The following is a 25,865-nucleotide window of genomic DNA, read 5'->3' as shown; positions in this document are numbered from 1 at the left end:
AAATATGCTGGATTCTGTTGAGAGAGCCAAGAAGTTTAAAAATCCCAACAATTTTAGTTACAAAGATATCTACACATAGACTGCCCTCAATGATGAGATCAACAATCAAAAATAAAATTCAAAAACAGAAAACAAGATATTTTTAAGAGAATCAGTTACAAAATTGACTATTCTTAAATTCTGTAAGAGAAGATATCACAGTAGTATCTTCAAAACATTGTTAGAAAATGAATCTTGGTCCAGATTGCAATAAAATAAAGGATGAAGTGAATAAAAGATTGGCAGATGAATAGGTTCAGTTATTGAGTATTTACTGTCTCTTTTCTGCCACACCCAGGTAGTATTAAGGCAAGACCAAAGTCTAGCACTGCAGATGATTTAGTGCATGAGCTCTTATCATGCCTTTTATCCATGCAATGCTTCTAATTTTCAAGAGCTGCTGAAGGCTGTACAGCCGGTGTGTTGAACTAAATAACAAGGCATAAGGAGGATAATGACATTAGTTGATAAAATAACTTTTATCTTATTACTAAGACAAAACATAGCTTTTCTTTCTCAATCTAACTATGCCCTATTTTTGGGTCCTAAGGACTTATCTGGAAAGAGTATGAATGTTAAATTATTAGTGTGATGAATAATTTTTTTGGATTATCTTGTTCTGTGGAGAAAATTTATGTCAAATGACTTAAATAGCCATTCATTCATTTACTGGGGCCAGTCAGCAAGTACTTACTGAAGCTGGCACCATATGCTAGACAGTGTCCTAATTTATGACTTCAGTAGGTTAAACTGACAAATAAAAAACAGCCCAACTCTTACTCCATTCATAATATAATAGAGAAAAAGATTAAATACAGGGCCACTGAGATGACTCAGCGGGGAAAAACTACTTGCAGCCAAGGTCGATGACCTGAGCTTGATTGATCAGCTTGACCCACAGGTGGAAGAAGAAAACAGATTCCAGTAAATTGTCTGACCTACATGCCCATGGTTGTAGCATGCATGCATGTGTACACACACCACAAATTAAAAAAATCATAGAAAATGTAAAAGATTAAATAACAGGGTCCCTCCACATCTGGTGTTTACATCCATGGATTCTATTAATCACAGACCAGAAATTTTAAAAAAACACTCCCATGAATATGTATGAACGTCTTTTCTAGGGAGATGTACAATGAGACCACATAAGAAAGTAGGTGTTCATCGTTAGCATAATTTCATTGCTAGGGGTTAAACCAATTCATTTCAAACATATCAAGACAATTCTAAAATTTAGTAACAACCTGCTTAATATTCAGGGCGTGTTGCTGACCTTAAAGATTAGTAAATGTTTTAAAAATGGATTGTAACCTCATTGTCTCTGACTTGCTCCATGATGTTTTAAAACTAGCTAAATATTTGCCAAGTGTTTTCTTTTTATGTAGAGAAAAGCATAATGGGCATAAGAGCTCTGCACATATGCTAGCTTAAATTGTTAAAAAAAAAAAGCGCCTCTCTTTCCTTTCCTCTGGGGGCAGCCATCAGGTGAGCCAAGATGGGTGCATATAAATACATCTAGGAGCTATGGAGAAAGGAACAGTCCGATGTGATGTATTTTCTGCTGCGTGTCTCTTGCTGGCAACACAGCCAGGTCTCTTCGCTGCACAGGGCTCCTCGCCCCACCCGGCCTGATAAAGTGCGAAGGTTGGGGTACAAGGCCAAGCAAGGTTACATCATATACAGGATTCGAGTCCTCCGTGGTGGCTGTAAACGCCCAGTTCCTAAGGGTGCAACTTACGATGTTAACCAGCTAAAGTTTGCCAGAAGCCTTCAATCTGTTGTTGAGGAGAGAGCTGGATGTCATTGTGGGACTTTGAGAGTCCTCAATTCCTAGTGGGTTGGTGAAGATTCCACATGTAAGTTTTTTGAGGTTATCCTCATCAGTCCTTTCCATAAAGCCATCAGAAGGAACCCTGACACCCAGTGGATCACCAAACCTGTCCACAAGCACAGAGAGATGCACCGTCTGACTTCTGCTGGCCGCAAGAGCCGTGGCCTCGGAAAGGGTCACAAGTTCCACCATTCTATTGGTGGCTCTCGCCGTGCAGCCTGGAGAAGGCAAAATACTCTGCAGCTCCACCGTTATCGCTAATATACGTGATGTTTGTAAAATTCATACCCAATAAACAATCTAGGACCATTATGTCTCCTTAAAGGTGTTATTTGTCTGTCAAAACTAATCTGCAGACTGTCATGAATGCTTTGTGGAATTGTAGCAGTTAAAGTACAATAATGTTTGACTACAAGTGATTGTGTATCTTGTTTCTGAAAAACTTTCTGTCTATGGTATCTGCTTAGGGGGTTAAATGTATGGTGTCTATACCATGTGGTATACAAAGTGTAGAATTACGGAAAAGGAGTCTTAGGACTATCCTGTAGATGTGCTTGGTGCATGTTATGGAACCTACAGCTTTGTTGGGATTATGCAATCTTTTGGTTCATTGAAGTGCCTGTTTGCTTGGGAATTTGAGTACAAACTTTAGAGTTGGATTTTGCTTACAAATCTGTAGGAAGAGATGCTTGCAATCTGTTTTGTGAGTGTGCATAGAAAAGAGATCAACCACAACCCACATTTTGGAAATTGAGTACAGTGTCCCATTTTCAGATGCAGGTAAAATTGGAAGAAGTTTCCTGTTCTGTTGGATATCTGGAGTATGGGTTTGATGCCCAGTAATCTGTGTTGACACCTGTATATTTTGAAGTTGTTGGAGATTGAACATTGGATGGGGTGGGTATATTTAGGGGTGGTATAGTGGGGTTGCGCTTGGGCAGATTTTAAAAAGTAATCAAGTTAGTATGCAACCCTTAAGAAACTTCTAGCCAAATAGCAAGGATGATTGTGAATTTAAAGATCCAAGGCCAGTCAATTCATCTTGGGGATAAAAGTTAGTTAGCAGTATGACTTCTTTGATTACAGTCTTAGGTAGTGCCTGGGATTACTTAACCTTGGCATATTAAAGGAAGTTGTTGACATTTCATAGAGGCCATCATACCACCACATTATTTCATTATTTTGTTTGTGCCATGCCTTGGACTAATTTTCCACAGCACACATGACTATGGAAGTAATGGATGGCATTGTTCTTGTCACAGATCTGAGCTAGCAGGCCTGATAAGAAAAATCTAATTAATGTTTTTAAACTGATTTATTTCTCTTCATATTTTTAGAGTATTTTACCTATTTCCATAAAATACTTGAAACAGTCTTGACACAATTCATTTCTATTCAGCAAAACAAATCATTGTATATAGAATTTATTCAACTAAAGTAATAAATGTCTGTTAAACAAGTGAAAAAATGTTAAAAGCTTATTAAAGTACCAGAACTTTGTTTAGATGATGCTATTCTTAATTGTGAAAAAATATATGGCTTAACTAATTTTAGTGTGTTTTTCTGATTTATGTGTGTATGTGTGACTGTGTATATGCTTGTATGTGTGTTTATGTATCAGTGTGAACACTTGTATACAATTCTGTGTGTATGCAGGTGCGTTTTTATGTGTGTACATATGTGTGTATAGTGGTGTGTTTATAAACAATACAGCTGCCTATCTATGCATGCCTGATTGTGTGTACATAGATGTGTATGTGTATTCAAGTTGTGAGGGTGCGTGTGTACGTGTCTATACAGGTGTGCATTTGCATAGAAATGTGTGTGTGTGTGTGTGTGTGTGTGTGTGTGAAGCTGTATGTGTGTATAAGTGGCTCTTTTCTGCTCCAGGCAGATATGAGGCTCATAGGTTGATACAGTGTTTTACTGAATGATTCCCACATTATTATTGTTGATGTTATTGTTGTTATCAAACAACCTATTTACAATAGGTTTGTCACTGAACCTGGACTAATGCTTTGGAGTAAACTGGCTAGCCAGAAAGCCCCAGGATCTACTTGTCTCTGTCTCATTGCTAGTCTATAGGCATGATGTGTATAACCATTATAGACTTTTACAAGGGTGTTTGAGATACAAACATGTATCATCATGCTCATACAGCACACTCTTTACACATTAAGCCATCTACTCTCTCCTCCTTAACTAATTTTTTTTGTTATTTAAGAATTTCATATAATACTATTTGGATCATATTCATGCCCTCCCTCAACTCCTCTTATATCAATCTATCCTTCCCTACCACAGAATTTTGTGTGTTTTTTAGTGTCCATGTATGTATGTCTATGATTTGTATTCTTAATCACAATAATTTATTAGAAATAAAGACAGTGGATTAATGTTTATTACTCTTCTGGAGTTGTTAGATATTGCATTTAACTGCCAGTTTTCCAGAGGAAGAAAGTAGCTTTCCCCACTTAGGCAATGAGGTAATAATTTCAATTATAAAATAAGTACATGAAAACATGACAGATATTTTCCATCAATGCATATTATATTCATTTTGCTTAAATAGATGGGTAAACTGAAAATGATTGCTTTTTATAAATTAACCCACTGATACCCTTCAGGAACTTATGTTGCTAGTAAAATTCATATAAAATAATGAAATTAAACTATATAAACTCATGGACTTGTGAGCAACTGACTTGCAACCAACAAACAGCATACTTGAAGTTATGAGTGTTTACATGCAGTTCAGAATACTATTGCTCAGATGAAAATAATTTGATATAATTTACTCCAATTGTATAAGATATAAGGTGATGGTTTTCACAACCAAGTTTAGATACAGCCATTAATTTGGTCTAATTTATCTTCAGTGTGTTGGGGAAGTCTTATGTCAATAAAGTACTGTTGAGCCTATAGGGAACCAAGATGGGAGGGACTAGGAGTCCAGGAGAACTCTGGGTAGGAGAAAGACAAGAGAGTCGACATGTGACGCTATGGGGGTAGGAAGCCGGGAACTATTCTCCGGTAAGAAACATACTTAGATTAGCAATTATGGGGTAATTACTTAAGGCAGAGCTAGCCAGTAAGGGACAAGCAAGGCCAACAGCTTCATAATTAATATAGCCTCCTGTGTGTTTATTTGGGACTCATGCGGATCTCGAAACAGGCTGGCGCGGCAGAGCCCAGGCGACTGGCGGGGGATAAACCAAAGCGGCTAGCAAGGAAAAAGCTTCTCTTAACACAGTGTATGTTAATAATTAATGTCTTAAGTAACTTTTAAGTACTGTGACAAAACATCATGGCATAAAACAATTTGGAGAGGAAAGGGTTCATTTCAGTTTGTAATTTGTAGTACAAAGAGAAGCAGATTAGGAACTCAAACAAGGCACGGAGCTAGAGGAAGGCCATGGAAGAATGCTGCTTACATTGTTCTTCTCCATGTCAGAGTGGACTACCATCTTTATACCTCCCGTATTCACCTCCTTAGAGGTGAAATTTTCTTCAGTGGCCTGGGCCCTTCTATGTCAATCATCCTTGAAGAACAGACTTCAATCTGATGGAGGCATGCTTTCAATTGACAATTTCTCTTCCCAGAATTCCTTAGTTTATGTCAATTTTACAACAACAAACAAATAAAAACCAAAAATATAAAACCAAAGAAAATTAGAGACCCAACCACCAGCTGTCCCCACACCTGTGCGTTCAGCTTCAGGTGAGCTAGGGTCTATCTGGGGATCCCTTCCCTGCTGATCACCACTCCCTCTATCTTCCAGGGGCTTCTCCTGGCATCAAGAGGACCCACCCACACAGTAAAGACTTTTGTCCTTCCAGACCCCACACCCAGCTCTCCCCACACCTGCCTGCCTGTCTTCAGTGAAACCAGTGGAGAAAGAGAGACTCCCACCTGCAAGCACTCAAAGAAGGGATGGGAAGACAACAGTATAAGAACACACTCAGCAATAGAAAGTTCAATATGAGTCCACCAGAATCTGGAGACTCCACACCAGCAAAACCTGAAAAGCACAACATAGATGAAGCAGAAGAGACAGACCTTAAAAATTATTTTATGAAGATGATAGAGACCCTCAAAGAGCAAACAAGGAAATCCCTTAAAGAAATAGAAGAAAAAACAAAAATTGAAGAATTAAACAAATCTCTTAAAGAATCTAATGAGCGTCAAGAAAAAACAAACAAACAAGTGAAGGAAGCAACTCAAACAGTTCAAGTCTTGAAAGCTGAAATAAAAACAATAAAGAAAACACAGAATAAGGGAATGCTGGAAATAGAAATTTGGGTAAACGACCAGGAACCAAAGATGTAACTGTAATCAATAGAATACAAGAGATGGAAGAAAGAATCTCAGGTATTGAAGACTGATTAGAGGATATACAGCCATGAACAAAGAAAATCTCAAGTCCAACAAATCCCTAACACAAAATATCCAGGAATTATGGGACACTGTGAAGCGGCCAAACCTGAGAATAATTGGTATAGAAGAAGGTGAAGAAATACAGCTCAAAGGTACAGAAAATATATTCAACAAAATCATAGAAGAAAACTTCCCTAACCTAAAAAAGGATATACCTATGAAAATACAAGAATCTTATAGAACACCAAATAGGCTGGACCAGAAAAAGAAGTCCCCTTGCCACATAGTAATCAAAACATCAATCTACAGAATAAAGAGAAAGTATTAAGAACAGCTAAAGAAAAAAGCCAAGTAACATATAAAGGAAAACCTATCTGAATTACACCCGACTTCTCAATGAAAACTATGAAATCCAGAAGATCCTGGTCAGATGCCCTACAAACACTAAGGGAAAAAGGATGCCAGCCCAGACTACTGTACCCAGCAAATCTTAAAATTTCCATAGATGGAGAAAACAAGATATTCCATTGCAAAACCAAATTTAAACAATACATATCCACAAATCCAGCCCTACAGAAATCACTGGAAGGAAAAACTCAACACAACAAAGATAACTACACTCACAAAGACATAGGCAAAAGAAAATCCCACTTTACCAAAAACAAAATAAAAGGGGGGTAAACCCACTCAAAATAACACCACCACCAATAAACACAAAACAAACAAGAATCAACAATCATTGGTCATTAATATCCCTCAATGTCAACAGTCTCAACTTGCCTTTAAAAAGACACAGAATAACAGAATAGATATAGAGACAGAACCCATCCTTCTTTTGCATATAAGAAACACAAAGACAGAGGTTACCTCAGAGTAGGGTTGGGAAAAGATTTTACAATAAAACAGACCAAAGAATCAAGCTAGTGTAGCAATCCTAGTGTCCAACAAAATTAGACTTCAAATTAAATTCAATAAAAAAGATGAAGAAGGACATTTCATATTAATCAAAGAAAAAGTCCATCAAGATGAAGTCTCAATTCTGAACATCTATGCCCCAAACACAAAGGCACCCACATTCATGAAAGAAACATTACTAAAGCTCAAATCACACATAAAATCTCCTACACTAGTAGTAGGGGACTTCAACACTCTGCTCTCACCACTAGACAGGAACTCCAGACTGAAACTTAACAAAGAAACAAAAGAACTAACAGAAGTTTTGATCCAATTGGGTTAAACAGACATCTATGGAACAGTCCATCCAAATACAAAAGAATATACCTTCTTTTCAGCACCACATTGAACCTTCTCTAAAATCGACCACATAATGAGAAATATAGCAAATCTCCACAGATACAAAAAACTTGGAATAACCCCCTGCATCTTATCAGACCACCATGCTTTAAAATTAGAATTCAACAACACAAATTGTGGAAACCCTACAAATACATAGAAATTGAATAATGTGCAATTGCACCACTCTTGGGTCACAGAAGAAATAAAAAAAGAAATTAAAGATTCCTGGAACTCAATGAGAATGAAGGCACAACTTACCCAAACTTATGGTACACTTTGAAAGCAGTGCTGAGAGGAAAGGTCATAGCACTAAGTGCCCACATGAAGAAACTGGAGAATAGTCACACTAGAGAATTAATAGCACAACTGAAATTTCTAGAACAAAAAGAAGGAAACTCACCAAGGAGGAGTAGATGCCAGGAAATAATCAAATTGAGGGCTGAAATCAATAAAGTAGAAAGGAAGAAAACATTGCAAAGAATGAATGAAACAAAGAGTTAGTTCTTTGAGAAAACCATCAAGATAGAAAAACCTTTACACAACATAACTAAAAGGCAGAGAGAAAGCTTGCTAATTAACAAAATCTGAAATGAAAAGGGGGGCATAACAACAGACACTGAGCAAATCCAGAGGATCATTAGGGCATTCTTTGCAAACCTATACTTCACAAAATTCAAACCTTTAAAGGAAATGGATAATTTTCTGGATGGATATCACTTACCAAAATTAAATCAAGGACAGATAAGCAATCTTAATGGACTTATAACCCTTAATGAAATAGAAGCAGTCATCAAAAGTTTCCCAACACAATAAAGCCCAGGATCAGCTGGCTTCAGTGCAAAAATCTACCTGAAATCCGAAGAAGAGTTAGTTCTAGTACTCCACACAATAGAAACAGGAGGTATGATGCCAAACTCTTTTTACTAGCCTGCAATTACTTTGGTGCTCAGGCCCCACAAAGACACAACTAAGAAAGAGAACTACAGGCCAATTTCCCTCATGAACATTGATGCAAAAATACTCAAGGAAATACTAGCAAATCAAAACCAAGGACACATCAGAGAAATCATCCACCATGATAACGTAGGCTTCATCCCAGGGATACAGAGATTGTTAAACATATGAAAATATATTACTGTAATTCACCATATAAACAAACTGCAAAGGAAAAACCACATGATAATCTCACTAGATGCTGAAAAATCCTTTGACAAATTCCAACACCCCTTCATGATAAAGGTCCTAGAGTGATCATGGATAACAGAAACATTCCTAAACATAATAAAAGCAATTTACAGTGAACAAACAGTTAACATCAAACTAAATGTAGAGAAACTCAATGCAATTCCTCTAAGATCAGAAACAAGACAAGGTCGTCCACTGTCTCCATATTCCTTCAATATTGTACTTGAAGTTCTAGCCAGAACTATATGACAAGAAAAGGAGAGCAAGGGGATACAAATTTGAAAGGAAGAGCCAAACTTTCACTATTTTGAGATGATGTGATAGTTTACAGAAGTTACCCGAAAAACTGTACAAGGTAACTCTTACAGCTGATAAATACCTTCAGTAAAGTGGCAGGATACAAGGTTAACTAAAAAAAAAAATCAGTAGCCCTATTATATACAGATGATAATTGGGTTGAGAAAGAAATCAGAGAAACATCACCTTTTACAATAGCCCCAAACAACATTAAATACCTAGGGATAATGCTAACCAAACAATTGAAAGACCTGTGTTGCAAGAATTTTGAGTCTCGAATGAAAGAAATTAAAGAAAATACCAGAAAATGGAAAGATCTCCTATGCTCTTGGACACATACGATCAACATAGTAAAAAAGGCAATCTTACCAAAAGCAATCTACAAATTCAATGGAATCCCCATGAAAATACAAGTACAACTTTTACAGACCTGGAAAGGACAATCCTCAAAATTATATAGAAAAGCAGAAGACTTAAGATAGCCAAAACAACTCTGCACAATAAAGGAACTTCAGGAGGCATCACGACCCCGGACTTCAAGCTCTATTATGGAGCTATAGTCTTGCAAACAGCTTGGTATTGCACTTAAACAGGCTGGTAGACCACTGCATTCGAATCAAAGAGCCTGATATCAACCCACACACCTTTGAACACCTGATCTTTGACAAAGAAGCTAAAATTATACAATGGAAAAAAGAAAGTATCTTGAACAAATGGTGCTAGAGTAACTGGATGCTGGCATGTAAAAGACAGCAGATAGATTCATATCTATCACCATGCACAAAACTTAAATCCAAATGGATCAGAGACCTCAACATCAATCCAGCCACACTAAACCTCTTGGAAGAGAAGGTGGGAAGTACCCTTGAACGAATTGGTACAGGAGACTGCTTCCTGAACATAACACCAGTAGCATAGACACTGAGATCAGCCATTAATAAATGAAACTTCCTGAAACTGAAAAGCTTCTGCAAGGCAAAGGACACAGTCAAAAAAACAAAACGACAGCCCTCAGAATGTGAAAAGATATTCACCAACCCCAATATGACAGAGGGCTGATCCCCAAAATTTTCAAAGAACTCAAGAAGCAAGTCTCCAGAACACCAAAGGATCCAAATAAAAAGTGGGGGTACAGAACTAAATAGAGAATTCTCAATAGAGGAGTCAAAAATGACTGAGAGACACTTAAGAAAGTGATTTACATCCTTAGCCTTCAGAGAAATGCAAATCAAAACAACACTGAGATACCATCTCACTATCATCAGAATGGCTAAAATCAAAACTCCTAATGACAATAAATTCTGGAGAGGATGTGGAGAAATGGGAATACTCCTCCATTGCTGGTGGGAATGCCAAATTGTGCAGCCACTGTGGAGATCGGTATGGAAATTCCTTTGGAAAATTAAAATCAGCCTAACACAAGACCCAGAAATTCTACTCTTAGTAATATACCCATAAGATGTACACTCATACAATAAAGATATCTACTCAACTATGTTCATAGCATCATTATTTGCAATAGCTAGAACCTGGAAGCAACCTAGATGCCCCTCAACTGAAGATTGGATAGAGAAAATGTGGTACATCTATACAATGGAGTCTTACTCAGCAGAAAAAAAGATGGACTCTTGAAATTTGCAGGCAAATGGATGGCATTAGAAGAAACCTTCCTGAGTAAGGTAATCCAGTCATAAAAACACAAACATGGAATGTACTCACTCGTATATGGATTTTAGAAATGGAACAAGGGATTGCCAGTCTACAATCTCACTGCCAGAAAGTCTGGGAATGAGGGAGGACCCTTAGAGAGGTAAGCATGGTAACCTGGAGAAGGGTTATGGAAGGAGATCCCCTAATTGGATTGGGAGCTGAGGGGAGGGGCAAGAGGGAAGGAAGATGGGTGAAAGAAAGGGGAAGAAGAGAAGTGGAGAGGAGGACATGGAATATCAGAAAGGTTGAACCAGGGCAAGTATAGAGTAGAGAGGGATAAAAAATGCCATAATAGAGGGAGCCATTGTAAGTTGGAGGAGAGATCTAGCACTATTGAGATCTTCACAGATCTACAAAAATGATACCACCTGGCATTAAGGCTGCCTTAAATGCCCTCCCCTGATGATGAGATTGATGGCTACCTTATATGTCATCCTAGAACCCTCATCCAGTGGCTGATGGAAGCAGAGGAAGACACCCACAGCTAAAAACTGAACTGAACTCCTGGAACCCAGTTATAATTTTATGGAGTAAAGGTTTCAAAGTATGACTTGATGTTTCTCTGAATTTCCTCAGAATCCATTGTTATGTCCCTCTTTTCATTTCTGGTTTTGTTAATTTGCATGTTTACACTCTGCTGTTTGTTAATTTTGGACAAAGGTTTGTCTATCTTGTTGATTTTCTCAAAGAACCAACTCTTCATTGCATTGATTCTTTGTATTGTTTTCCTAGTTTCTACTTTATTGATTTCAGCCCTCAATTTGATTATTTCCTGGCATCTAATCCTTCTGGGGGAGTTTGCTTCTTTGTGTTCTAGATCTTTAAGCTGTGGTGTTAATTCTCTAGTATAACTATTCCAGTTTCTTCATATGGGCACTTAATACCATGATCTTTCCCCGTAGCACTGCTTTTCAAGTGTCCCACAGGTTTGGGTATGTTGTGTCTTCATTCTAATTGAATTCTAGGAAGTCTTTAATTTCATTTTGGATCCAGGAATGGTGCAATTTTGCATTATTCAATTTCCATGAGTTTGTAGGGTTTCTGCAATTAATTTGTGTTGTTGTTGAATTCTAATTTTAACTCATGGTTGCCTCATAAGATGCAAGGAGTTATTCCAATTTTGTGTACCTCCTGAGGTTTTATATGTTGCCAAGTATGTGGTCGATTTTTGAGAAGGTTCCATGTGGTGGTGAGAAGAAGGTATATTATTTTTTATGTGGATGAAATGCTCTATAGATGTCTGTTAATCCCAATTGGGTCATAACTTCTATTAGACCCTTTGCTTCTTTGTTGAGTTTCTGTCTGGTATTCCTGTCTAGTGTTGAGGGTGGTGTGTTGGAGTCTCTGACTATATGTGTGTGGGGCTTTATATGTGATTTGAGTTTTAGTAATGTGTCTTTTACGAACATGGATGCATTTGTATTTGGGGCAAAGGTGTTCAGAATTGAAACTTCATCCTGGTAGATTTCTCCTGTGATGAGTATATTATGACCTCCTTGATCTCTTTTGATTGATTTTAATTTAAAGTCTACTTTGTTAGATATTAGGATTGCTACCCCTGCTTGTTTCTTGTGTCCATTTGATTGGAAAATCTTTTTCCAACCTTCAACTCTCAAGTAATGTCTGTCTTTGAGGGTGAGGTGTGTTTCTTGTATGCAGCAGAAGGATCAGTTAAGTCTTCAAATCCATTCTGTTAGCCTGTGTCTTTTCATGGGTGGGTTAAAGCCACTAATATTGAGGGATATTAATGACCATTGATGGCTCATACTTCTTTGATTTGGATTGGTTGTTGGTGGTGGAATTATGTGTGGAATTCCACCTCTTTTTTTCTTTTGGCTGTTGGTAAAGTGGGATAATCTAATGCCTATTTTTTTTTCTGGTTGTAGTTAACTTCCTTGGGTTGGAGTTTTCCTTCCAGAATTTTCTGTAAGGCTGGGTTAGTGGATATGTGTTGCTTCAATCTAGTTTTGTCATGGAATATCTTGTTTTCTCTATCTATAGTGACTGAGAGCTTTGCCTGGTATAGTAGTCTGGGTCTCTTAGTGTTGGTAGAATATCTATCCTGGATCTTCTGGATTTCAGAGTTTCCATGGAGAAGTCAGGTGTAATTCTGATAGGTTTGCCTTTATATGTTACTTGGCCTTTTTCCTTAGCTTCTCTTAATATTCATTCTTTATTCTGTATATTTTGGGTCTTGATTATTATGTGGCAAGGGGACTTTTTTGTGATCCACTCTATTTGGTGTTCTGTAAGCTTTTTGTACCTTCATTGGTATGTCTTTGTTTAGGTTGGGAAAGTTTTCTTCTGTGATTTTGTTGAATATGTTTTTTGCCCCTTTGAGTTGGTTTTCCTCACCTTCTTCTGCACCTATTATTCTTAGCTTTGGTCTTTTCATGGTGTCCCATACTTCCTTGATGTTTTGTGTTAGTGATTTGTTGGACTTAGTGTTTTCTTTGGTTGATTAATCGATTTCTCCTAGTGTATCTTCAACACCTGAGATTCTCTTTTCCATCAAGTCCCTGTATCCAGGCCTGTCTTCCAGTGCCTGTGGACACCCACAGGGCCTTCCATCCTGGTGGGAGCCAAGCACTCCAGATCCCAGGTCTTCTCTTCCACCAACAAGACCAGGGGACTTTCAGGTCCAGGGGAGCAGAGGGACCAGTGGGTCAGGCATGACCAGCGGGACCAGGTAAAACAGGCCCTGCATCCAGGCCTGCATTCCAGTGCCTGGGGATTGCCTGGAGACTGCCACAGATCTTCCCATCCCAGCACTTTCTTTTCTAATGAAATATGTCCTTCTTTGTGCTGTGACTATATGTTTCCCTTGGTTGATGAATAAAGCTGTTTCAGTCAATGGACAGGCAGAATTTTGCTAGGCTGGAAATTTGAAAAAAGGAACAGAGTGAAGGAAGGCTGATAACAGGAGATGCCATGTAGTTATCATGCAAGCAAGGTGCCAGGCTATCCTCTTTAAGTCAAATCCATGTGGTTGTATACAGCCTAATAAATATGGGTTAACATTTAAGAGGGAGCTAGCCAGTAAGATGCTTAAGCCATTGGACAAACAATTATAAATATATATTAGTCTCTGAGTGTTTACCCTGTAAGTGGCTGCAGGGACCTGATGGCCAAGGAGAAATGGGTCTAGTGGGAACAGGAAAAAAAATCTCCCTCTACACCTTTGCAATTTGTATTCCCTTGATCATCATCAGTTGTCTTTATTGTTTTACCTAGAATTTTAAATACTATGTTAAATAGATATAGAGAGAGTGTAAACCCTTGTGTTGTTCCCAATTTTAGTTGAATTGCTTTGAGTGTATTTTCACATGTGTTGATTAATATTTCTCATGCATTTCACCATTACTGGCAATGGTTCCTCTTGTGAGTGGCAGTAATGTGTCAGTGTTCACATTGTAAGCTCTCATCACTCTGATTTGTATACTTTTCTTTCATGTGCTACATTTAATTTTAACCTGAATAGATGAAGACTTACCTAAACTCCTCAAGGACTTCAGCCATCTTTCCAAACTGAAACAAGAACATGTAAGACATCTCTTCTTGGAATGTCTTATAAATCAGTTGCGTCCCTGGGAACCAGACCGTCACACATTCTTTTAGTGATGAAGAAGAATTAACTTCCATTTAGTCCATTTAGGCTTTCAGAGTGTTAATGGATAAGTGGGTCTTATCTAAACAAAGCCATGCCTGCTTTCAATTAACATCAACTGTGAGCTATAATCTCCTCTGGTGGAGAATTTGTGGAGTCCCTGAACACATTTTTTTCCATCCAAAAGCTTGCCATGCTTTATAACCTGGCTGTGTATAATCGTGGTTACTAGGAGCACTTCTTCCAACTTACTGTGTAAGACCTATGGTTGCACCCATTTTGTCTCTTCAGATTACTCCTTTCTAGTCTACTGATGAAAAATAACAAACCAGTGACCTAGCAATGTATTTTAAAATTTATATCATTCCTATTCCTATATTTCTTTGTTTATATAATTACAATGATTATATTTGGCTATTTATTATCATTATTATTAATTATTATTGTGTGGTGTGTGTGTGGTTGTGTGTTTGTGTGTGTTTTATTCATGTGTGCCTCAATGTGTCTATGGAGGGTGGGGGATAATGCCAATATCTTTTTCTTAATTAATGGGGGAGTCTGTGGATCAAACTGTTAAACTTAGGCTTGAGCAATAACATTTTTACCTGCTGAACTGTCTTTCCAGACTATGATGTAACTGTTGCGTGTATATGATATGCCACCTAAGATGTTAGGACAGTGTGCACTGAGTGGAAAAATGGCATCTATTTAATTGAGGCATCACTTGAATTAATGTACACTGATTTGCACCAAACTATTTTAATTTCAGAAATATTTTAGGAATATCTTTATTGACAAGTCAGTCATGGTAAATTCCACTACTGCTTCTGTATGAAACAGTATGGAAAGATGTGTTCTTGTCAATAGTTATGAATTTCATGATGTATATACTCAAACTTGACTCCGTGGTTGCTGTCCATCTAGGAAGGAGGGAAACTTATACTGCACATCACCAGGTGGGCATGTTGAGAAATTTAAAACTTAGAAACATCAATAGTTTAAATGAAGACACCTCAAGTATTGAACTAACAATGCTCACTTGGATTAGCTTCAAATCTCTACCTAGGGAATAAAACCATCTCCTTTCCTATCACATTGATTTCTTTAAAATTGTTCTTTTAAAGACTTGTTTTCAATGAAAAGAAAACATATTTTTGTCAATAAAAATTCTATTAAATCTTTAAGACAAATTACTTACAAAAATAGGAAATTTATCTGTAAGTTAGAGAACTGCATGTTTTACTCATATTGCATTAATTAAAAAATATTTGAAAAGAAGATGAGTCAACTGTAGAATGCTAAAGTTCTGATGGTGACAAAGCTATCCATCATGATAGACAGGTCTATGGGAATATCAGGAAAGAGCCAGATCTCTTGCCAACCGTGCAATCTGTCACACTTTTATATGTAACTTCTTGACACAAGCAGTACATGTAGATGTGCCAGTCTGGCATTGTTTGTGTTTTATTATCATTGAACTGGGGTTCTTTTCCAGACAGAGCTATGGCTGATAAGAGCTTCCAAACTCTTAAAGACTTAGCACATATTTCTATACCTCAGAATACTCTGGGCAGACCTATAAATTAGTAACACTGTCCTTACTAGAATTACTATGTATAAAAGCAAAGCAAAGCAGAGTCGTGCAGTCTTTAGGGATTCAATGCAACTATCCACCAACTGGAAATGCTGCAACAGGCATTTTCATTGAAATGCTCATGTCAAATATTAAAAGACAATCCAGAGTTTCTAGATAATACATGGTAATTTGGCAGAAGAAATGGAATCAGTTCTCTTTCTTTGCTCTAAGGCTCAAGCCAACTTATCTGTTTTCAGAACACATAATCAAACTGGTTGTCTGCTTAATATGGGAAGATGATTCATGGCTATATCTGCTACAAGTTATTAATAAATAATTTTTCAAATATTCTGCACCAGTATTTTTTAATACTCACTATTTTTCCCAAGAAAGGATTTCTTTGTGTAAACCTGACTGTTCTGGAATTTGCTGCATAGATCAGGCTGATCTTGAACTTGAGAGAGCTGCCTGGCTATGCCTTGTGAGTGCTGCCATTAATGGTGTCTATGACCATTGCACATACAGCTCATCTAATTATTTTAATGACACACAATCTTAAGGTCTTAGGGACAAATGTCTCAGATCATAGTAAATTTTTGCTTTTTAAGTATGTTTTCATACAAGTAAAATTAGTTTTGTTAGGATTTATTAAAATATTCCTTGTTAAAGATTTATAAAAATAACTCCACTAAACTACTCTACTAAATTTGGATTCTTTGGAGGATCTTCATTCTAAATTGCATTTAGTTTGCTTCCTTTGTTTTTCAAAACATGTGCAAATGCCATGTTGCTTTTGGTTAGACAGGATAGTGTTTCCAGATAGTTGGAAGAAAAATGAATTTAGCACTTAACCTGCCAACCCAAATTCTACCCCCAGAACCCACATGTATGGAGGAGAGAACTGACTCACAGCATGCTCCCTTATGTCTTCCAAATGTCTGTTGTGTCATGCCTGTACCTACCTACAGATACACACAAAATAAATAAATACAGTGTAATAAAGATCATAAAAACTTTATTAGCATGGAGGTTTTAAAAATGTAATATTTACATGTAAGCACACACACATGTACACATGAGATACAATTTTCAAAAATTTTAGTTTTATGAATTGTCTAATAGATTTACTTTTATGTTAAATTTTACACTGTTTTAGTGATCTAGTTAATAGGTACTTATAGAACATGAGAGATGATATAGTGGTTAGTGAAAATTGGTTTATTCCTTCTATTATATAGATTCTTAGGTTTGACCTGAGATCTTCTGGCTTGGCTGGAAGCACCTTTACCCAGGCATCAATCTCACATGATCTTGATTCAAAAGTTCAAAAAAAGTAAGAATGAAAGACAGCTTCCTCAATTTGTCCAATAGAACAGTGAAAAGTTGCATTTTGACCTTGGAATACAATGTAAACACTTACAACACATTGGATTAGAAATTCTGTCTATCTCAGTCAGGAACAATGAATAAATCCACTATACTGGATAGTAGGGAGAGAAATTCTTTTTTTTACATATATGTTTTTTATGTACTTAATTTACTAGATAACAAGAAATAATCTATTAAAAGTAACACATTCAGTGCAACCATGGGTCATAAAATCTATATGTAAAAAATATATTGTGTGCTTTACTTTGGTACATTGAGAATTCAGAAATAAAGCAACTTGAAATTCTATTCATGTAGAAATAAGTACAACAAAATGCATGAAAGAAGATCAATGATCACCAGAGTTGAGTGATAACCATCATTCATGAGGTAAAAGACTGAGTATTATTGTTAATGCCAGACAAATACAAGCTCATTCAGCACTTCTTGCTGTTCCAGAGTTCCTCAGTCCAGTCCAGAGCCCATGTCCTGTGGCTCACAATCACCTGTAACTCCAGCTCCAGGGGCTCTGACATCTTCTGGCTTCCTTGGGTACCCACACAAATGTAGCACACACTCCTTGCAGACCCATTCATATAAAATAAAAATAAAAATTTAAATTATGCCCAAGAATTTTCTAAGTCCTTCCACCTTGTGACAATTAGCAGGACAATCTCCCATTATTTAGAAGTCACAGTGTAGTAGAATTCTTGCATCATTGAGTGTCTGGGTGCCATCAATTTTTACCTATTTTGAGTAATGCTGCAATAAACAGTGCTCATATGATAATATGGTGGTGATATATCTACCACTGAGTTGGCATACGTTGCTGTAGTATAAGTCCCTTGCCTAATTGTCAAACATGCTATTTAAATTTCCGTGCCCGAGTTGCTCTTCATATACTTTGTACACCAAGCACTTATTAGTTATATATTTCAGCAAATGTTTTCCTATTTAATTGGCATTCACTACTTTGTTTCCTTTGCTGGAAATTATGTGAGAAAATGTAATCAAAACATAACGTTGGAGACTTGCGGCTTTGGAGACTAGCTGGAGGGATAAAAAGATGGGTCACCAGTTAATGGCACATGTTGCTCTTGTAAGGATTTGAGTTTGGTTCCCCCAAATCTCATGGCACCCAGGGGATCCTCCAATGCCTTCTGGCTTCCAAGAGCACTGGATACAAGTGGTTTACAGACATGAATGCAGGCAAAGCACCCATGCATAGAAAATAAAAACAAATGAACCCATAAAACATATTGAACATTCTTAATAATTGTAATAATTTTTGGTTGTTGTCGGAGCCCACGTGTAATGTTTTAGAAATATGCTCTTCCCAGCCACAATTTCTAGGAACTCAGAACTTCTATTGCCTTTTAGATGTCTGCTGATTACCCCCAGATGATCTGGTCTCCTTGGGGAACAGTTTATATTCTGTAATACAAAAGACCTGGGACAGGGTGAATCAGCACCCACCATGAAGACTAGTGATTCCTGCTGATATGGAGTGTCTGGGGGCTTGAGTATTTAGGAGTCTCTGGAGTTAGGGGAAGCATTTCATATGCAGCCTTCTATATATGATAACAGATGTCTTCTGCCATTACCCCCACTTTTGTATAGTAACTAAGAGGATGCTTCAATAAACAGTGGTCTCCAGTATTAACTGGGAGCCCTTAGCAGATGTCTGTGTCTAGTCCTTAATGTCATCATTGGGTAGCTTCCCCCATCTACACTTCCCTACCTAGGGTCAGACCCTGGGTTGTTTGGCTTGTTCTAATCACAGCCCCAAATACATCAGTCCAAAATAGGTGGCACCCTGCAATGCGGGAGTGATACAGGCCAGACCCCAGCAGGTTGTGAGCTTTGCTTTCAGTGGCTGAGAGCCATTTGTTTGTGCAAACATGCATGTCTCTGCATCTCTTTGTATTTCTCTTGCTTTTTAGTCTTTTTCTTCTATTCCAATTTCTTTTGTTTTATTTAACCTTATCTTATTATTATTTCTTATATTCTTGTTTATTTCTGAAAAAGAGAAGAAAGGATGTGGATTTGGATGGGGAAGAAGGTAGGCAAGACCTGGGGTGGAAAACCAAAATCAGAATATAGTGTATGAAACAAACATATTTTCAATAATAATTTGTAATAATTGTGTTAAGGATTTGTTCTTACTTTTACTTTAACAGATAGTAGATTTTAAGAATTGCCTTCAAATACTTAAATACATCTCAATACATTTGTCAAATTGTTTTACTCATGATTTTGTGAGTTATTTGCAAAGTATAACTAAAAATATTAAGACTATTCTCAGGTAATTTAGAATTTTTGAAACGGATATTCTGAATTCTTAAAAACTCATTAAAGTAACCATTTTAGTACACAAAATTTCAAATGAAAATTCCGTTGAACCTGGGAAGCAACCACATTCCTACTTAAGGAAGCAATTCAGTTCAGATAGTTTTCTCTTTATTGTTACTGATGATTTTGTGTTGTTTTCTGCAACCAGAATACACACGACTGCTGCATTTCCTCAATCCTCAATTCACCTCAACCACCTTAAGAAACGAACCTGACTTAAGCTTCTTTTCTGAGTGTCCTAGAAATATATTTCCCCATTGAATTTGATTTGGTCCTGAACTTACATTCTTTATAACAACCCAGTTAACACCTAATTTGCTCCTGTGAAGGGTCAGACCATTAGATGGTGTTAAGCACTACTTCTTTGTTCAGAAAAGATTTTCTTTATATGTATTTATACACAAATATTATTTATATTTATTTATATATTTATAAATACATATAAAGATTTTATTTATATATATTCTTCAACTTCATTAATTGGGATAAAAATCATGGCTTATTCTACTATTTAAGTTTAACATTAAAATCCCTTAATATTTTAGGAGAATTTGGAAAAATGTTCTGTTCTTTGAGGCCACTTATTTAGTGGCTTATGGCAGCTCAGAAGTTTTTTATTTATTTTACATTTTTTATTCATTTTGTGTGCCACAGTTCCCCCTCCCATCCCTTTCCCCTCAACATCCTCCTCACCACAAACCACAAACACCACCCAGGCTCCAGAAAGAGTAATACCTCCCTTGTGAGTCAACAGAGTCTGTCTGCATATCAAGTTGAGGCAGGATTAAGACACTTCCTACTGCATCAAGGCTGACAAAGGCATTCCACAATAGGAAATGGGCTCCAAAAAGCTAGCTTGTGAACCAGGCATAGATCATGGTCTCACTGCCAAGGGTTCCTCAAACAGACCAAGCATACAACTGTTACCTACATGCAGAGAGCCTAGTTTAGTCCCCTGCAGGCTCCTTAGCTGTTGATCTAGAGTAGGTGAGGTCCCACAACCTTAGGACAACTGTCTCTGTGAATATTCCTGTCATGACTTTGACACCCCTTAGTTCAGAAATTCTTAAAGTACTATTTCTAAGATTTACTTATTTTTGTTTTATATGTATATATATAAGTGTTTTGCCTACAGGTGTATGTGTGCACCACATAAATGCCTGGTATGCATGGAGACCAAAAGAAAGCATACACACACACAGCTGCAGACAAAACATAAATAGTTGTGAGCCAACAAGTCATTTCTGAGAGCTGAACTTGGGTCTTCAAGATCATGTGTGTTCCAATCTTTGAGTCCTCTCTCCTCTCCCTTGTAATTTTAAATATTTTATATGGACAATGATATAAATTCATCTTACTAACAAGATATCCATTTGTGTATGTGTGATCTGACAGATATCACTAATGTTTAATCTTACTATGTCAAAACCCAGAAAGTTTTCTGTACACTAAGATGATTTCGAACACATAAATAAATATTTTCAGTTTTAAGATATGGGATACTTTCAATTTTACTGTATATAGTTCCGAAGTACACCTCCCAAACACAGGAATAATATTCGTTATGCTTGAATATAGGCAATGTTATTTAACATGCTAATAAATTTTTCTTTTTGTTGTTGATGCTAAGTTATTTCACAGCCTCATTCCAAGTGATTATCCTGAACAAAATCTGTGTGAGAGGCACTAAGAATCATTCTCAGGACAGTGGTATTTCAACCTAGTGCTGATAGCAATTGCAATAAAAGGGATGTGGAAAATGTTTGGGATCACCAATACACAGTTGCTTGGAAATATTCAACCTTGTTTCCTATAGAGTATACAACATTTGCCTTCCAACAGGATATGTTTGACACCTGGACAATAGGACTATTCAATTGTCTGTGGAAACCCTAGTGCTTGCATTCACTGGACCAATACTCTCCTACATATCTACACACACACACACACACATATATTCACATGCCCACACATATACAAACACAAATAGTTGGTAAAACTCTTCAGTGGCATAATCCAATGATTAAAATTATCAAACACATGATATTTCAAACCTATTTTCCACTCAGATTGCCAAAAAAGGTTTGATTTCACTTTTAAAAATCCAAATCCAAATTTAAAAAAAGGACTTTAGTTTTCAATTTAGTTTATACTTTGATGGTATAGATGGATCAGACACAGATAAAATATATGACATGGTTGACATGATTCTGTTTGTTGATTCCTACAGGCTTCACTCTCAGAAAATGAATTCTTTAACAACTATAGAGGTAAAAGCGATAACATCATTAAAAAGAAGATACCATAGGTGCTAAGGAGTTGGCTTATTGCATATGAACACTTGTGTAAGCATGTAGACATGTGTGCAAGTACCTAGTACCCATGTAAAAATTTGGATTTGGTAATGTTCATCTGCAAGTCAAAAACTGTGGAGAGTGGAGTCAGGATCACTGGGGCTTCCTGGCTGCCAATCTAGCTTCAGGTTCGTGGGACAACTTACTAGAGGAATAAATAGGAGACTGACTGTGTAAGACATATACAACACACATACACAAACACACACCCAAAGATTTAAAGAAATAGTACATGTTTATTTTAAAAAGTTATCTTTATTCTGATTACAGTATCTGGTTCAACAACCTGTGTATCTCAAAAGCCGTTACCTCCTTACTTCCAAGCAGAGCACCTCTCAATGTGTATATATATCCTCAATTTATGTTATGGGCAGTAAAGAGGGAAGACTAGTCAAGACATGACAGCTTGTTTTCCCCTGGTCATATCTGTTTTAGAAAAGAGTTAGCAGAGTTGGGGACCATCCACAATGTCAGGGCATGGAGACATAATGCAGGGAGCAAATTTTCTGCTTCTGTAGTATCATCAACAGCAGCAAACATGCTGGCCTTTGCTATGACAAAAGGAAGTGGCCCCCCCAGCAGCTTTGTATATTTACACATATTAAACAACAACAACTAACAATTGAAATGTACACGCTTATAATTTTTCAGTAATTAGAAAGCACAGTAACAATAATTGGGTATTTCTTGTTGAAGTAAACCAAAGGTATATACAGAATCAGTTACTTCTGCTTATAAATAAAGTAAAATATGCTTCTAATTTTAAGAGCAACTTAAATTTAGGAATTAATCTCGTTATCTAGTGGTAAACTGAAAAGCACATATCTAAACATTTTCTTAGGTACAGTTCTTTTTCTTAAAGGAAATAGTGATATCAGTTAAATCCATGCTGCATAAATGTACACTATGAATAGCATAGATTTTTCTTCATAACACATGTTTAGAACTAGTAAGCAGTTTAGCTGATAAATGAGCAAACTTCCCACTATCCACTCATTTAATTTTAATAATATTTTAATTTGAAACCAAGACCCACTTATTTTTGTCAGTATTCTTGGAATGTTTCTGCTTTCTATGTCTTTTTGCTCATGCAGAACATTGCACATTTATTCTGGCCCTTTCTTATTTTGGAAGACTGTGCATTATTTTCATCTTCGATTTTAAGAAGAGCTATAAAAATTGCAATCTGTCACCGACTTTTCTCATAACCTTGGACCCAGTTCATTATTGCTAAATTGCAAACTTGGCGAAAAGTTGTTTCCATTTGCTTCATTGATTTCGAAAGTGATTGAATTTGAGAACTGCTGTTGTTGATGATCAAATCTACCACAGGAAAGTTTGTATGTATGTTCAATTGTTTCCAACTGCCTTGTTGCTAACATGCTCCTTTCTATTGAATGCAGTCATAGGTTACAGCTGAGAACAAAGAAAGTGATTTTCATTAGCTAATTGGGCCAAGGTGTCTGATTATGTGAAGAGTGGATCAAAAGGAAATATCTTGGTGTCAGCTTTGCAAGACTACTGAAACTTGAGTTTGAATGTAAATGCACTGTGTTTGAGCACTTGGTCCCCAGATGGTGGCACTGCTTTGGAAGGTCATGGAGTAGAAGGTGGAGTATTGATGGAGAAAATACATCACTGAGCATGGAATTTCTCTGTTTCATGAGTAAGGATGTAATGTGATTAGACATATCATCATTTGTTACCTCTGCAAAATAGAGTCTTGTCCTCTTGAAACTTAAAGAAGCAAAAAAAAAAAAAAACAAACAACAGAACCACTAAACTTTTTTCTCTTTAAGGTTATTTTATTACAACAAAAGAAAATTAGGCAATACATTAAAACTTGATATACATCTCACAGAGCTTCTGTTAGTAGCCAACCAATGACTAGTTTAACTTGAGGTCTATTGATCAAGAGAGAGCTCATGCCCCACACAATCTGGATGGTCAGGAAACTAAGACTGGATAGCCCAGAGACCTAGGATATAGCAAAAATGACTCTCTCTGTCTATATCTCTCCTTCTCTCTCACACAAACACCAAGAAGAAATAATGATTATTAATGATAGTCTTTTATACTTACAGAACTATGCCTTGTCCAGTAATCATCACACAGGCTTCCACACATGCACACACACACATGGAGAGAGGGAGAGAGAGAGATGATGTAAATGTGTTACTTTCTGTACTTTCACTGCTCACAGAAAATAACACACTTCCGTGTGTGTGTGTTCTGTGTGTATATACACACACGTATATAGTGTATGTGTGTATTTCTATGGCAGGGACACACACACACAACTAGAAAGAAAGAGAGTGAAAGCTATTCAGACAGAGAAATTATTTTTCTATTTTTCTTTTATTGAAAATGTATTTCTCATACAATATACTCTGTTTAGAGTTTCTACTCTCCTACCTCTCTTCCACCTGAATCTACTCACTTCCTCTCTGTCCTAGAAAATAAACAGGTATCTAAAGAATAATAATAAAATAAAATAAAACCAAACAAACAAATCTGAATAGAACAAAACAAAAAAGTAGAAAAAAAGCCAAAGCAAAAGCACAAGAAAGGATATATAGGTGCAGAGACACACACAGCAATCCCATAAAAAGACAAAACTAGAAGCCACAATATATATGCAAAGTCATGTAAGATAAAAATAAATAAATCTAAACAATAAGTTAAAGAGTAAAATAAAATAAATTAATAAATACCCTGACTTAACATTATGTGAAAAATACACTGCACAGACATCCTTGAATTTATTTTCTGGGGGTCATCTACTGCTGGGGATGCAGCCTTCACTTGAGTGGTTCATACTCCCAGTGAGTTGCTGGTGAAGAAATCTAAGTTTTCGTTTGCTATTTGTTATGAATTATAGCTATTTTCTATATCCAGGGTATGAGATTATGTCCAATTCTCCCGTCAGTGCTGGGACTCCATCTAGCAAAGTCTTATACAAACCCCAATCATCTTACAGAACTGTAGTATTTAACTGTCCCCTATGTACCCTGAGGCTCTTGCCCATCTGAACAGTATCAGAATCAGACTCCTTTTCATGTGGTGGATATTAATATTGTGTGATTACTTGCTCATTGCCATGGGAACTTCCCAGACCACAGACCAGGCTATTACTAAGGTTATTGCTTACTTCCCAAAGACTTATGGTAAAGCTCAATTGCTTAGTTTGTTATTTTCAGAAATTCATTCACATCAACTTGAGATGACAAACATTTCCTAAATATCCAAGGCTGGACAGGAGGCTAATTGGTGCTGTCCTCAAACCAAAAGGCGTTGACAGTCTCCTATCATCTATGTAGATGAGTCTTTATGATATTTAAGGCATCATGGACAATTAACAGTCATTGAGGACATTGTTACTATTATAAAAAATATTTCTCAAGAACACCATTCATCATATATTGTGTGTCATAGCCTATTCTAGTTAAAACATCTAATCAACCTTCCCATGATTCATTTATTTACAATTTTTAATCTTCAGTGTACATGTTCTGTACAGAAATCAGAGTAGGTGGAATGTCTGGGACATTCCTGGGTTTCAGAGATACATATTTTTGTCAAAGCAAGTTATGATGTTTAATGCATAGCACAGTAATGAGAAAAGAAACATCACTGTTGCAAGATCTTTGAGAAAAGAAACCCTACCATACTGAATGCCATAGCCTGGAAATGTCTCACCTTCTCAAAGCTCATGGGAAATAAGTGAACAACTGATTAAATAATTTCTTAAAAAATAAACAAAAACTCCATTGAAACCAAGAAATACAAAATGCCCAGAAAATTGAGATTTGAAAGATGATTAAACTCTCATGTATGTAATGAGAATTCAGCAAGCTAGTATTATTTGT

The 25,865-nt window shown here is 36.7% G+C and overlaps 1 pseudogene; it reads left to right on the top strand.

The window, feature by feature from the left end:
• Positions 1–1,537: 1,537 nt before the first annotated feature.
• LOC101828896 lies at positions 1,538–2,134 on the top strand (annotated as a pseudogene).
• Positions 2,135–25,865: the final 23,731 nt, after the last annotated feature.

This window comes from Mesocricetus auratus, unplaced genomic scaffold (assembly GCF_017639785.1).
Source record: "Mesocricetus auratus isolate SY011 unplaced genomic scaffold, BCM_Maur_2.0 Super-Scaffold_100011, whole genome shotgun sequence".
Lineage (NCBI taxonomy): Eukaryota > Metazoa > Chordata > Mammalia > Rodentia > Cricetidae > Mesocricetus > Mesocricetus auratus.
Note: the sequence above shows the minus strand (reverse complement) of the source record. Positions and strands in the feature narration are given on the sequence as shown.